The following is a 9,737-nucleotide window of genomic DNA, read 5'->3' as shown; positions in this document are numbered from 1 at the left end:
CTGGACTGTGTCTATCAGGTGCACTCTAAAGAAAAGTTTTGGAACTGTTCAGTCATTAAACAAGAAAATAAGTACGCTCTGTTTTTGTTTGCTTTTTTGAAACAAGGTTTCACTACATAGCCATAGGAGGCTTGGAACTCAAACTGTAGACTTCAGCAAATTTATGACAATTCTCCTGCTGGGATCACAGGCTGGGATCGCAGGGATGTACCACACCCACCCAGTTAGGAGGCCTTATAAATGCAAATTTAAGTCAGGTGAGGTGGCACAGTGGCACTAGCCTTTTTGCTCAACCAGCATTAAGAAGGCTGAGACAGGAGGATCACTAAGAGTCTTAGACCAACCTCAGCTACTTAGTAGGTTACATGTCAGTCAGAGCTATACAGCAAAACCCTGACTCAAAATAGAAAAAAAGTGAATGAATAAAGAAATACAGAAATTTGCTCCTCTACAAATAATTTTCTAAAATATTCTTGAGGCTGGAAAAACTGTTCAGCATTAAGGGCACTTGTTGCTTTGGCAGAGCACCTGTATTCAATCCCCAGCACACATGGGGCCTCATAACCAACTCCAGTTTCACTGCATCCAGTAACTCTTCTGACCTCCATGGGCATCAGGCACACACATGTACATACAGGCAAACATTCATACACATAAAACCATACAAAAAAAAACTTTAAAAGAAAAGTATTAATTTTTAAGCCCTAGAAACAATAATGTAGGGCTGGAGAGATGGCTCAGAGATTAAGAGAACTGGCTGTTCTTCCAGAGGACCCGGGTTCAATTCCCAAGCACCCGTTTGTCAGCTCACAATCATAACTCCAGTTCCAAAGGACTCCAGACCCTCACACAGACACATGCAGGCAAAACACCAATGTTCATAAATAAACTTTTAAAAAAAATGACAGGGGCTAGAGAGATGGCTCAGTGGTTAAGAGCATTGCCTGCTCTTCCGAAGGTCCTGAGTTCAATTCCCGGCAACCAAAACAAGGTTATGTTCTAATAAGTATTAAATGTCCAAATGGAGGAGTGGGTTAAGCCCACTTTTTTCCTCAGTGTTGCTTGGGCAGGAAGCTCTCCATTACTGAACCACACACAGTCCTAACAACTTTTTTAAAAACATTGTTGTATTTTTGTGTGTGCAATGCCACAGCGTATAAGTGGAGGTCAGAAAAATAGCAGGAGCCTAATCTCATTCTACCATGTGGATTCCAGGGATTAAACTCGGGGAACCACACTCGAAAGTGTCTTTATCCACTGAGCCATCTCACTGACCTAGGTTTTGTTTTGAATGTGTACGTACGGGTGTTCTACCTGTTGGTACTTTCGTTCATACCACTAGAGGCCTGGTGCTCAAGAAGGCCAAAAGAGGGCATCAGATCTTCCAGAGCTGGAGTGTTCCAGACAGCTATGAGCCATCACTCGTGCTGGGCACTCATCAACAGTCCTCTTGAAGAGCAGAAAGTGCTCTTAACCTAAGCTACCTCTCCAGCCTTTTTTTTTAATTGCTGTTTGTCCTGGATCTCCTTACACAGACCAGACTGGCCTGACCTTGTGGAGATGGCCTGCCTCTGCCCCCAAGTGCTGGGATTAAAGTCAGCATCACCACACCCAGCCCTCTAACAACTCTGTTTTTCCTGTAAAGCTTACCTCCCTTTTATTTTACTTTATGTGCACTGGTGCGAGGGTGTCAGATCTCCTGGAACTGAGTTTCAGAATATAATTGTGAGCTGCCATGTGGGTGCTGGGAACTGAATGGAGTCCTCTGGAAGACCCACCTCTGAGGTCAGCCCCACCTAAAAACTTTTAAAAGGAAAATATTGCCTAGCCTTAACTAAGGCACTTCCTTCCTCAACACAGCCCTGTTCCACACCTCAATTCCAAACACTTAACTGGGTACCAACTGAAACTCCAGTTCACAAGCAACTATGTCCCTCCGCCAAAAATTCACAAAATCTGGTCCTCAACGCCCGCATCAAAGAATTTCAGGAGCACACCTGTGGAGCACACCTGTAGGAGGTAGAAGTGGAAGTAGGGAAATCAGTTCAAGCTCATCCTTGGCTACCCATCAAGCACCAAGGCCAACCTGGCTACAAGACCCTGAATTTAAAAAGACAAACTTTCCAATAAATTTCCTTTTATTAAAAAGTACAGGGAGTTGAGCTGCACTCAGTTGCAACATCTTCAGCCCTGGTTCAATCACCAGCACCCTCACACACACCCCAAAAAGGGAGAAAGAGAAAACAAAAATTATTATTTAAAGAAAAAAGGTAAGAACAACCCAAACATAAACCTTACACATTCTGATTCTGGGAACTCAGAGCTGATAAAGTTGGTTGGCTTTGAAAAGAGAGAGGTGGGGCCAGACGGTGGTTAATCCCAGCACTCAGGAAGCAGAGGCAGTCGGATCTCTGTGAGTTCAAAGCCAACCTTGTCTACAAGAGCTAGTTTCAGGACAGGCCTCAAAGCTATAGAGAAACCCTGTCTAGAAAAACAAAAAAGAAAAAGAAAGAAAAAGGAAAAGAAAGAAAAAAGAAAAGACAGACTTCTCAGTCAAAACTTGCAAAACTCTCCCACGGGCTTTTTGGTGACATTTCCCACATAGACCTTCCTCTAACTTCCTTTAAGCTCATCCCCACTTCCCAGCTTGCAAACAGAACAAAAGGGAAGCAACACTCACTCTATCAGAAGAGGAGCATATAGGCGCAGACCTGGAATCCCACCCAGCACTTGGGAGTGTGGAGAAGGAGGCTTACAACAAGTTTGAGGCTATACCCTACACCAGAAAACAGCCGGGTACAGAGTGAAACTGTCTCAAACAAACATGCACACATCAAGACTGCACTCTGGATTTCAGGTCAACCAGGGCTACATAGTGAGACCATCTCAAACAAACCAAAGTAAAGTCAACGCTAACGTTTAAAAGTTAAAATCACTTTAGACCATGTCTACATTGCAAGACAGTATTATACTTTCTAAATGCATTTTATATCCTTAAGGAGTAAACATCAAAATCAGGCCGGGCGGTGAAGGCACACACCTTTAATTCCAGCACTTAAGAAACAGAGATAGGAGCAGGAGCATCTCAGTCAGTTTGAAGGCAGCCTGGTCTGCAGACCAAGTTTCAGGACAAGCCCCAAAGCTACAGAGAAACTGTCTCAAAAATAATTAATAGGTAAATACATAAATAAACAAACTAAAAAATCAGGCCAGAATGATATGCCAGATGCCTGTAATCCCAGCCCTCAAGAGACTGGGGCAGGCAGCACAGTGAAACCTGATCAAATAAAACGTACATTAATTAAAATAACCTCATCATTCTTGTAACCATGTACTTCAACCATTTCTTCCAAAATAACAAAACTCATTCAAACTAAGGGAGCCTCCTGAGGAGCAAGCACTTCACCAGTTACTAGGAAAGAGTAGAATCCCTTCTCAAGGAAGCCGCAGATGACCCTGACTAGCCCAATCCACAAGCAAAGAGAGATCAGAGGAAACCAGAGCAGCAGGAAACAGGCAGGAGAAGCAATTACCACAATCCTTTCTCATGGCCTCATTCTCGGCCATGTTACAACTTCCACCCATATTTCAAACAAAACAATCTCCTTTTCCCTGAAATGTTTAGTTTCTGAAGGTCGGAGGCAGCAAGGAAGCAAAGGGGGGGGGGGGGATCGGAAGTGTGGGAAAGACACAGGTCAGGCCCTGGGGGTGAGGGGAGGGATCGCTTACAGAACGGAAGAGCCAGAAGTAGGAAAATCAGGCAAGAACAGAAGTCAGCAACATAAGCGGAAAGTGCGACACCTTTGCTCCGTAAGACAAATCTTTGCAACAACTGGAAAACAGGCCTAGCCAAGACAAAACACAGTGGATCATCTTCTCCAAAGACTGGAATTTTTCCTTTCCTAAAATAGGCAGACACCATACCAAAGAATCAGTCCCATTAAGCTACACTACAGAACTTTTAGGTGTGATATTCAACTTCCTTCTACCTTTATCTGAAAAACCAACACAAAAAATAACAAGGAAGTGGAGGCACATGCCTTTAATCCCAGCCCTATGGAGGCAAAGGTGATTTACTGTGAGGACAGTCTAACCTACAGGGCATGTTCCAGGACAGCCAGGGCTACACAGAGAAAACCCTTCTCATAAAAGAAAGAGTAGGTAACTCAGAGGGAGTACCGTACTACCTAACGTGGGACAAAAAAAAAAAAAAAAAAAAAAAANAACCAAAAAAAAAAAAAAAAAAAAAAAAAAAAAAAAGGAAGGAGGAAGAAGGGGAGTAAGCGGAACAAAAAAAAAAAAAAAAAAAAAAAAAAAAAAAAAAAAAAAAAAAAAAAAAAGCTTTACCAACAGAAGAGATATGCATAAACACTACTCACTTAAAAAAAAAAAAAGTTCATTGTTAACAGGCACGCGCTTGTCTGTAATCCATACAGCCTGAGATTCCCACCATAGAAAAACTGAGGCAAGAGGCTCTTGAGACGAAGTCAGCCATGGTTAGGTAGTGCAACCCTCTCTCAAAAACGACCAAAGAATGACATGCCTTCAAATAAAAGAAGATCTCTGTGTACCTCATGTGGAGACCTTGAAAGAGCTAAATTGTTACTGTATGCATTTGCTGGAGAAAGTCAAAGTGTAGGCAAATGTGCTCCTTGGAAATAAAGTAGAAAAGTGTAGAGGTGGTAAACTACAGGACTATATTAAAGCAGGACAGAGCAGGAATGATTCGAAAACAGGAGTCCTGAGTGGTGACAGTTGACATGCCTGGGCAACGAAGACTTAAAATTCAGGGGGAAAGGTAGGAATACCGAGTATAATACAGTGATTACAGTGATTCCGCGGTAGAGAAAGCTGAGCTGGAATGCAATCAGGCTAAAAAAAAAAAAAAATCATCATTTGAATTTCTAACAGCTCGCTTTACAGTTTACAAATACAAAGCACACTCTTAGCTTGCGTTAAAGAAAAGAATAAACTGTGACACAACCAGACTACAAGAACAGGCAGGGCACGAGGAAGAAGTTTCAACTGACACCAAAGCCTTCCGGAATGAAAATAAGTAAAACTGAACTATGCCTTCAGGTTAAGTAGGAAAGACTAGAGCGCACAAGTTGGGCTTTAAGACCAGTTCCCAGGACCGGCGCCAGACGTGAAAGCGGAAAGGTGGTCAGGATGAAGGAGACAGCGTGGCGGGGGAGCTCCAGCCTACACGCAGGGACCGAGGTGGGAGAGAAAACCACACCCTCCAGGACAGAAACCCGGCGGGGGGGGGGAGGGGAAGGCGCCCCCTGGGGCTGGGTGGGGCCCGGCCAACTAGGATGGGGGGGCAGAAACACAGGACAACCTGAGCGGGAGAGGAAGGAGGGTACCCAGGCCTGGACACACTAAGGAAACCAGAAGCCAGCGAGGGAAGCTCGGCCCGGTCCACCCCGGTAGACCCTGAGGTATCCCAAAGAGGGTTGGGAGTTCTGAAGACCTTAGCCCAGGTCTAGAAAGCACAGACTGCAGGTTTCAGGGCCCTGAAAGAGCGACCGAAGGGACAAGGGGACAATTTACCGCTGCTGCTCTCGTTGGACTCGGGACCCGCCGCCGCCGCCGCCGCTCGTTACCTGCCAATGTGCCTCTTACAAAGCGGCGGCGGCGGTAGAGGCGGCCCTGCCCGTCACGTGATCCCTACGTCACGGGAGGGGCGGAGCCAACACTAGAAACTTTAGCCGGTCTACCCTGTTGGAAAGTACTACTCTGGCAGCTGGGCGGGGGGGTTTATGTGGAAGCTCTGGAGAAGCTGCCATTGCTCGCGGTTGGAGTTTCAGGGTCGTTTTATCCGCTATCTACAGGGACTCCACTACTAGAGCGTGCTGTCGCGCTATGATGACCTCAGACACCGCAAGTTACTCGCATGCGGCCGCCTCTGTCGTCACGTGACATGGTCCAACCACTCAAAGCAAGCCTGGCCTCTAGTCATTGCCGGAGTGAACTACAACTCCCAGCGTGCTGCGCGGCAAAAAGCACTGCATAAGACCGCCTTTTCCCGTCGATTTCGTAGATGGAGCTCCAGACTCTGGCTACTCCAAGTAGGGTAGCGCGGGCACCAGCGGCTGCACCTGACAAAGGAATCAACGTGGTTCCTGCTGGGAACTGTAGTTCTGGCGGAGAGTGAATCCTGCTACCACGTTGCGGGACTGGCGCTCCGCCCTGCCCTTTGCGCGGGAAAACGCCAACGGCTAGCTGCTGAGCCGGGACGCCGCCGAGAACGTCCTCCGGCTGATGGGCCTCGAGACCTCAGTGTAGTCAAAGGCGCATTGCTTGCTCTCTGGGTTCCCAACACTCTTCTTCAGGACACGACTAACGTTTTTTGAACGTCTACCCGATGTCCGAGGTTTATAAAATCGTATTCTAGCCCAAGAGGTTGGGTTGACCCCTTTTTTGCGATAAGGAAAGGAAGACTTAACCTCTTGGCATAAGAGACCCAAATAGGGTTTTGCCTTTAGAAGTTACCTGAGCCATCTCTTAGCAAAGATGTTAACCTCAGGGGATTAAGCACAAAGAATGTTTTTTGTTTGTTTTGGTTGGGGTGGATGTGAGAGGTTGGTTGAGTTTTTCTCTTTGGTTGTTTTGGCTTTTTTGAGATGTGGTTTCTCTCTCTTTTTTTTTTTTTCTTTTTTTCAAAGACAGGGTTTCTCTATGGCTTTGGAGCCTGTCCTGGAACTAGCTCCAGGCTGGTCTCGAACTCACAGAGATCCGCCTGCCTCTGCCTCCCAAGTGCTGGGATTAAAGGCGTGCGCCACCATCGCCCGGCTTGTGGTTTCTCTTTGTAGCCCTGACTATCCTGGAACTCTTTCTTTAGACCCATGCTGGCCTCGAACTCAAAGTTGCCTCTGCCTCCGGTGTGCAGGATTAAAGACACCACCTCCCAACTCAAATAATGATTAATACTTGAAGGCCGGCGGTGGTGGCGCAGGACCTTAATCCCAGTACCCTGGAGGTAGAGGCAGTCAGATCTCTTGAGTTCGAGGCCAGCCTGGTCTACAAGAGCTAGTTCCAAGACAGACTCCAAAGTCTTATTACAACAAAGAAACCACCGTATCTTAAAAAAAAAAAAAAAAAAAAAAAAAAAAGAAGTAGAAAACAGCTTCGTTCCAGCGCAGACTAACCTAGCCTCATCATACTGTCGACAGTGGCCTCTTACAACACCAACTGCTGGGTTTACAAGCAAGAGCAACTCACCATGCCTTGTTAATAAAATTAGTTTCAAATAATTTTTTTTAAAAAATGTTTAATGGGCTGGAGAGATGGCTCAAAGGTTGAGAGCACTGGTTGCTCTTCCAGAGGTCCTGAGTTCAATTCCCAGCAACCACATGGTGGCTCACAACCATCTGTACTGAAATCTGGTGCCCTCCTCTGGCGTGCAGAAATACATCGAGGCAGAATGTTGTATACATAATAAATAAATCTTTAAAAAAAAAAATGTTTAATACATTTGGATATGCACCATGTATGTGCCTAGTTTCAGATCCCCTGAAACCGGAATTTGAAATGGTTGTAATCCACCTTCTGGGTGCTGAGAATCAAGTCAACGTCCTCTGGCAGAACTAGTGCTCTAAACATCTAAGCCATTTCTCCAACCCTGTTTAAGTCCTCATTGACTGGGTTGTTGACGCCAGGGCCAAGAATATAGTTCAGTGCTATTATGTATACTAAGCAGGCACAATGCCTAGCGCCAAAAAAAAAAAAAAATACATTTAAACGTAATACAATGTAAATACGTGTGTGTGGTTTATTAAGATAGATATATCCACAACTTTGGAATCCAGCAAACACTGCCTCCATTTTGAGTTTTCCTGGATTGTGACAATTAAATTATGTAGCAGGGTGTGTTGGTGCAAGCCTTTGATCCCAGCACTTAGGAGGCAGAGGAAACGAATCTCTTAGGGCCAGCCTGGTCTACAGATCCAGGACAGCCAGGGTTATGCAGATAAACCCTGTACCCTGTACCGAAAAGACAGAGAGATTATGTAAAGTATCGCGTAGCACACAATAAACCCTCAATGAACAGAGTTGTGTTCACATCCTATTGTACCCATGAAATGCATCTGGTTTGACTAAAGTAGAAAGGAAATTAGTTTATACTGATGGTACAGAGCTACTCACCAACTTGCTAGTTACTAATAGACATATTCTATTTAAATTACTTGGCTAAGAGCCTGGCGGTGGTGACGCAAGCCTTTAATCCCAGCATTTGGGAGGCAGAGGCAGGCGGATCTCTGTGAGTTCGAGACCAGCCTGGTCTACAAGAGCTAGTTCCAGGACAGGCTCCAAAACCACAGAGAAACCCTGTCTCAAAAAACCAAAAAAAAATTACTTGGCTAAAACAATTGAAGTTTTAAATAGTCCTGCCCAGTTCAAGGGAAGCCTTTGTTTTTCTGCCTGAATCGATAAGAATGCTCAGGGTGTACCTCTAACAGTAAGAACTTATCCTGATTATTTATATGTAGATACATCTTATCTCTCTTGACTTGGACAGTTCAGTCTCTGTTTTGTTTAGTTTTTTGTTTTGGGGGGCTTTTGTTTTGGTTTTTCAAGACAGGGTTTTTCTGTAGGTTTGAAACCTGTCCCTGGAACTTACTTTGTAGACCAGGCTGGCCTCGCCTCGAACTCACAGAGATTCTCCTGCCTCTACCTCCCGAGTGCTGGAATTAAAGGTGTGGCCCATCATCTCCTGGCAAAAGTTACAAATTCTTGCCGGGTAGTAATGGCACATGCCTTTAATCCCAGCACTTGGGAGGCAGAGGCAGGCGGATCTCTGTGAGTTTGAGACCAGCCTGGTCTACAAGAGTGTTGAAATTAAGAGCGGCAGGGCTGCGTCCCCGGCACCCGGCCGCCCGCATGGCTAGTTTATACCCAGAAATAATTACACGGAAACTGTATTCTTTCAAACACTGCCTGGCCCGGCTAGGTCCAGTTTCTTATTGGCTAGCTCTTACATATTGTTCTAACCCATTTCTAATATTCTGTGTAGCCCATGAGCTGGCTTACCAGAGAGGATCTTAACCTGCGTCTGTCTGGAGTGGGAGCATCATGGCGACTCACTCACTCAGCTTCTTTTTCCCAGCATTCTCCTCTGTCTACTCCGAACAAGAGCGAGTTCAAGGAAGCCTCTGCTTCCCGAGTTCTAAGATGTGCATCACCACGGCCAGGCTATGTTAAAATCTTTTAAGAGCCTTGACGTAACACTTCACAATACAATGTTTTATGTGCTAAATGTAAAAAAGCAAGACTGGGAGAAGATGGATTAGCAGATGTTCCTAGCAGGGCAAATTGTGTGAGCCCCAGACAGAAAAAAGTAAATTTAGTTTGTCTAAAGGGACAATGCTGCTGGGCGGTGGTGGTGCACGCCTTTAATCCCAGCACTCGGGAGGCAGAGATGGCGGATCTTTGTGAGTTCGAGGCCAGCCTGATCTACAAGTGCTAGTTCCAGGACAGGCTTCAAAGCTACAGAGAAACCCTGTCTCGAAAAACCAAAAAAATAAAAAATAAAATAAGAAAAAAATAAAGGGACAATGCTTTGGGAATCAGTGTAGAGCATGATGCAGGTATCAGTGGTATCTGGTTTTTTTGTTTGTTTTGTTTTGTTTTTGTTTTTTTTTCGAGACAGGGTTTCTCTGTGGCTTTGGAGCCTGTCCTGGAACTAGCTCTGTAGACCAGGCTGGTCTCGAACTCACAGAGATCCACCTGCCTCT

At 45.3% G+C, this 9,737-nt stretch overlaps 1 protein-coding gene across 1 annotated transcript in view; it reads right to left on the bottom strand.

The window, feature by feature from the left end:
• The window catches only part of Ubap2 (ubiquitin associated protein 2), a 68,716-nt gene extending 63,083 nt beyond the window's left edge, over nt 1-5,633 (bottom strand). The window contains exon 1 of the mRNA XM_050155910.1: nt 5,554-5,633. The gene's annotated coding sequence lies outside the window, so the exon portion shown is untranslated. The remainder of the gene's footprint in view (nt 1-5,553) is intronic.
• Nucleotides 5,634-9,737: the final 4,104 nt, after the last annotated feature.

Source organism: Alexandromys fortis, unplaced genomic scaffold (assembly GCF_014885135.2).
Source record: "Alexandromys fortis isolate MF-2015 unplaced genomic scaffold, M_Fortis_MF-2015_v1.1 scaffold_92, whole genome shotgun sequence".
Classification (NCBI taxonomy): Eukaryota; Metazoa; Chordata; class Mammalia; order Rodentia; family Cricetidae; genus Alexandromys; species Alexandromys fortis.
Note: the sequence above shows the minus strand (reverse complement) of the source record. Positions and strands in the feature narration are given on the sequence as shown.